Here is a 6,000-nt window from a genome sequence, read left to right on the forward strand (position 1 = left end):
GAGTAAGTGAAGCCAAGAAGGTGTTACGCAAGCTTTTGAATGCAAAGAAGACGTACGACAACGCGAGATATGGGTACAGCAGAGAAAGGGTAGCGAGTGTTTCGGCTACTGACCAGGAGGAACGGATGGATTTGAAGATGGAGGAATTAAAGAAGGAGTTGCTGACTGCAATCAAGCAGAACACTCCACCACCTTCTCCAACTGGAGGCCAAGAAGCCCCGGCACTACCATATGATCAGCCGGACAACTCGCTGGATGTGGAGCAAGCAAATGCCGCAGGATACTACAATTCCAACGGCAATTGGATTCCGGGGAACCAAAGAGATGCACCATGGAGGGACCACCAAAATTTCCAATGGGGAGATGGAAATCAGAATCAGAACCAAAATCAGGCTCCAAATCAACTCAACCCCCAACCGAACCAATATCCCAACCGTGGCCCAGCAAACCCTGACTACCAATCTAACTGGGTAGGAAGAAACTAGCATCCTCAGAACCAAAACTCTCAAACCCAGAACCCGAACCCTACCTATGTGCCACCCCATCAGCGAAACAACCAAAACCAAAACCAGAACCAAAACCAGAACCAATTTAACCCAGGGCCTCAACATAACACCCACCACCAAAACCAAAGTCAGTACCAGCACAACCACGACCAGTATAACCCTCCTGCCCAGTATAACCAGTACCCACCGAACCAAAACCAACAAAATTTCTCAGGCTACCAATCAAACCCACCACCTCAGTATAATCAGCACCAGAGCTCAAACCAATTCCATCAGCCAAACAGGCCGAGGAGGTCTATGTAGGACATGATGGGGGAGATGCTTGCCTCGCAGCAAAGCATTAAAAATGACTTGCAGTCCAGTAATGAAACAATGCAAGGAATGCAAAGTGCCCAAAAAGAGCATAGGGCAAACATGGATATGATGAACAGGCAGTTGGCCCAGCTCGCTAACTCGGTGGGCGAAATGAAAGGGAACTCGGGAAAACTCCCATCTACAGTCCATGTACCGGAAAAGGCAAGTGTGAGCAAGATTACACTGCGGTCCGGAACAGCCTATGATAGACCTCGGCTCAAGAACCATGTTGGGGAATCTAATAGAGAAAGGGTGCTGAGCGACACCATCTCAGCGGAAGAGCTCAAGAGGCCTCTGCCTCAGATGGAGGATCCGTTTTTTCTAAACAAGGTGCCTACCGTGGAAGGAAAAGAGGGAGAAACACAACCTGGAAATGAGCAGCCGGGAGGAGTGATGCCTACATCGGAACCTCAAGCCCAGGAGGAGCCAAAGGGAATTCCACAAGGACTGTCTGGAGAGGCTAATGGAGAAAAATCGTTTCCATATCGGTTTGTGACGAAGAGGAAGAAAGAAAACCCGGTGGATTTCATGTCGATCTTTGGGAAGCTGGATGTCACCATACCATTCCTCCAAGCCGTGAGACTGACCCCTCTGGGGAAGTTTATAAAGGAGTTCATAGCCGGGAAGGCCCAGGAGGATGGAAAGATCATGGTGGAGGGAATAGCGTCAGCCATTGTACAGGAGAAGCTACCACCCAAGAGAGTCGACCCAGGTATGTTTACCCTACCCATAACAATTGGAGATGTGAAAATCGAGCATGAAATGTGTGATCTAGGAGCATCTATCAATGTTATGCCGTTATCCATTTATAATCGGTTAAAAGGGGTAAAATTGTCGAATACTAGGGTGTTGATCCAATTGGCTGATAGGTCATGTATCAATCCTGAGGGCGTGTTAGAAAATGTATTGGTCAGGATACAGAACTTTACTTATCCCGCTGATTTTTATGTCATTAAAATGAGTGAACCAGAAGCTAGGGAGTCTAGCGGGATATTGTTAGGAAGACCATTTTTAAGAACGGCTAAAACAATTGTGCATATGGCCAAGGGGACAATATGCATTGACTTTAATGGTGAGAAATTTGTCTTTGACATCAATAAAGCCATGAAAAAACCAATAGATTCTGAAAATCTATATTATGTTGATGTAATTGACCCCTTAGTCCAAGAATTTCTTGAGACCGAATTATTGCAAGAAAAGCTCCAAGCCTTGGATGTGTATGCCCAGGTTGATGTGGAAACAGCTGCATGGTGTGATCTGATCAGTAGCCGGGGGGTTAACTGACGAAGAGATCGAAGAAGTAATTACGAAATTCTGTCAGAAGTCAGAACTTGCAGGATCCGTAGGGGCCGTGGTACCGGCCAGTATGGAGGAAAAATCAGATGCTGAACAAGAACAAGAGGAGGATTCAAAGAAGAACCCTCTACCTACAGAAACACTACCCCCGCAAGTGGAGTTGAAAAATTTCCAGCGAACCTTAAGTATGCCTACCTAGGGGAGGAAGACTCATTCCATGTAATCATCAACAGCGGGCTGACTGAAGAGCAAGAGTCAAGACTACTCACTGTGCTGGGCAAAAATAAGAAGGCTATTGGATGGAGCCTTACGGACCTGGTAGGTATAAGCCCGGACGTCTGCATGCACCACATTAGGCTAGAGGATGGAGCCAAGGCGCATAGAGATTCTCAAAGAAAGGTGAACCCAAACATGCGAGAAGAGATACTGAAGGAAATCTTGAAGTTGTTCTCACTGGGTATTATATACTCGGTGCCAGACAGCGAATGGGTTAGCCCAATCCATATGGTCCCCAAGAAGTCAGGGATCCAGGTGATTAAGAATGAGAGAAATGAGCTAGTGCCCACCAGACTAGTTACCGGGTGGAGAATGTGCATAGATTACCGGAAGCTGAACAATGCAACCAGGAAGGACCATTTTCCACTGCCATTCATCGATCAAATGCTGGAGCGACTGGCTGGGAGGAAGTACTTCTGCTTTTTGGATGGGTACAGTGGTTACTTTCAAATCTATGTGGACCCGGAGGACCAGGATAAGACCACGTTCACTTGCCCGTTTGGAACCTATGCGTATAGGCGTATGCCATTTGGTCTATGCAACGCCCCCGGTACTTCCCTACGGTGCATGATGAGCATATTCTCGGATTTGATTGAAGATTGTATAGAGATCTTTATGGATGATTTCACTGTCTATGGAGACTCTTTCGACTCGTGCTTGCAACATTTGGATGTGGTGCTAGAAAGGTGTCAAGCAAAGAGTCTGGTCTTAAATTTTGAGAAATGCCACTTTATGGTTACAGAAGGAATTGTTTTAGGACACATGGTGTCAGAAAAGGGGATCCAGGTGGATTAAGCTAAAGTGGATGTCATGTCTAAACTACCATTCCCTACTGATCAAAAAGGAATAAGAGGTTTCCTTGGCCATGCTGGATTTTATCGAAGATTCATCAAAGATTTCGCCAAGATTGCCCAACCTCTTACCAGGCTTCTCCAGAACGAGGTGGAGTTCGTCTTCGATGAGCATTGCAAGGCTACTTTCAACCTCCTTAAGGAAAAATTGATTTCTGCACCGATCATTCAGGCTCCTGACTGGGATCACCCCTTCGAGGTGATGTGCGATGCTAGTGACTATGCAGTGGAGCCCGTACTGGGTCAGAAGATCGATGGGAAAAGGTACGTGATATTCTATGCATCAAAAACCTTGAATCAAGCCCAACGGAATTATGACACCACCGAGAAGGAGATGTTGGTGGTTGTCTATTCATTCGAGAAGTTCAGGCAGTACCTACTGGGATCCAGAGTCATCGTCTATACTGATCATGCGGCGATCAAGTATCTCATTGCGACGAAGGAGTCAAAGCCCCGACTGATCAGATGGGTGCTACTTTTACAAGAATTCGATTGGGAGGTAGAAGACAAAAAGGGAGTTGAGAACAAGGTAGCGGACCACTTGAGCAGAATAATACAAGAAGGGAACAGTGAAGAATGTAAGGGATCAATTCCCGGAAGAGCATTTATGTGAAGTGATTTTCTTCGCAAGAAAGATCGATTGGAAAGAAGTGATGAGACTTATTGGTCAGGACGCAACAACCAAGGGCAAGGAGAAGGTAGGACAGGAACCCTGGTATGCGAACTTGGCAAACTACTTAGTAACAGGAGAACTGCCAATGGTGCCCAACGTGACAAAGGCTCACAGGATGAAGATCAAGAGCGAAGCAAAGTATTATTTCTGGGACGACCCATACTTGTGGAAGGCAGGAGCAGACATGGTCATTAGAAGATGTGTTCCTGACTGGGAGCAACGGTATGTACTGACGCACTGCCACTCCTTGGCATGTGGAGGACATTTCGGGCCAAGGAAGACTGCTAGAAAGGTGTTAGATAGCGGATTCTACTGGCCAACCCTGAATAGAGATGCATACGAGTTCTGCAAAGGCTGTGACCGTTGCCAACTGACCGGTGGGATCTCCACGAGGGATGAAATGCCGCAAGTTCCAGTAATAGTTTGTGAGGTGTTCTACATCTGGGGTATGGACTTCATGGGTCCTTTTCCCTCATATTATGGGAACTCCTACATCCTGGTGGCAGTTAACTACGTATCAAAATGGATAGAAGCCAAGGCCACAAGCACTTGTGAATCTAAGGAAGTCACCAAGTTCCTCAAGAGTCATATATTCAGCCGATTTGGGATACCGAGGGCAATCATCTCCGATCAAGGGACTCACTTCTGCAACCGAACGGTCGAAGCATTGTTGAAGAAGTACGGAGTTCATCACCGCCTATCCAGTCCTTACCACCCTCAAGCCAACGGGCAATCAGAGATCTCAAACATGGAAATAAAGAGCATTTTAGAGAAGACAGTCAACCCCTCCAGAAAAGATTGGAGCACGAGGTTGGAAGATGCTTTGTGGGCATATCGGACAGCCTACAAAACTCCTAAAGGAATGTCCCCCCTTCGCATCATCTTTGGGAAGATGTGTCACTTGCCAGTGGGAATTGAACACCGAGCATACTGGGCAGTACAACAGGTTAATGTGGATGCTAAGGCCTGTGAAGAGGAAAGGAAGCTACAACTACAAGAGCTGGAAGAACTCAGATTGGAGTCGTTCGACTCAGCCATGTGGTACAAAGAGAAAACAAAGATGTGGCACGACAAAAATCTGAGAACCAAGGATCTCCAAGTTGGTCAGAAAGTACTACTCTTCCAGTCAAGATTGAAGCTAATGCCTGGGAAGCTCAAGTCCAAATGGGCAGGACCTTACATAATCACTGCACTACGTGCTAATGGAGCGGTCGAGATTTCAGGGAGTATCCCTAACTCTGAACCTTTTGTCGTTAATGGACATAGATTGAAAATATATAGGGAAAATGAAGAGGTGTGTGTAGTGGAAGAAATTCCACTACACTTTAAGAGCGTCTAAATGACCAGTAGGAAAGGGATTTGAAGTTCCACCTGGTCAACGTCATATGTATTGTACTTACTGACCGAGTAAAACTTCATATACCCTTAGTAATAATGTAAATCTTGTAAATATTTGGTAATTTAATTTAAGTCAAGAAAGAAAAACAACAAAAAGATTTTTTTGGATCTTAAATATTAATTCGGAGTTCGTACTGACCACGAGAATACCACTTGGGTGAAACTCTGAATTATATTAAAGATCCATTTATTTGCTTTATTTCTATTTCTAGCTAATTAAGAAAAGGGAGATGAGTAAAGTTTGAATTTTGGGGTGTTGCAGCTTTGCAGGCGAGTGCAGAGGCTGGGAGGCGCGTGAAGCAAGGACGTGACAAGCAACGTCCAATCAGCTGCCAGCACTCGCAACCGCATTCCACACGAAGCGTCTCAACTGAGCGACCGCCTACAACCGGTCAAAACCCTCAACTACCCACCCATCTATAAAACACCCCACCGCCTACTCCCCTTCACTTTACAAACCCTTACCTGCATTCTTTCACTACAGAAACCACCGCAAACCACCACTGGTACAGTCATGGCAAAGAGAAAGGCAACCAACAACCCGGCATCTACCACCGGCGAAGCCTCGTCAGAACTCCAGCCAGCAGCCGAGTCGCGGCCGCCAAGCCCACAACGATCACAACCACCGCCGACGATACAACCCTAG

The 6,000-nt window shown here is 46.3% G+C and overlaps 1 pseudogene; it reads left to right on the top strand.

Moving 5' to 3' along the window:
- Positions 1–5,599, top strand: part of LOC148923185 (uncharacterized) — a 99,031-nt pseudogene extending 93,432 nt beyond the window's left edge.
- Positions 5,600–6,000: the final 401 nt, after the last annotated feature.

The sequence above is a fragment of the Salvia hispanica genome, chromosome 6, assembly GCF_029641045.1.
Source record: "Salvia hispanica isolate PSC_SH4W2 chromosome 6, Shi_PSC_v1, whole genome shotgun sequence".
In the NCBI taxonomy this organism is placed as follows: Eukaryota; Viridiplantae; Streptophyta; class Magnoliopsida; order Lamiales; family Lamiaceae; genus Salvia; species Salvia hispanica.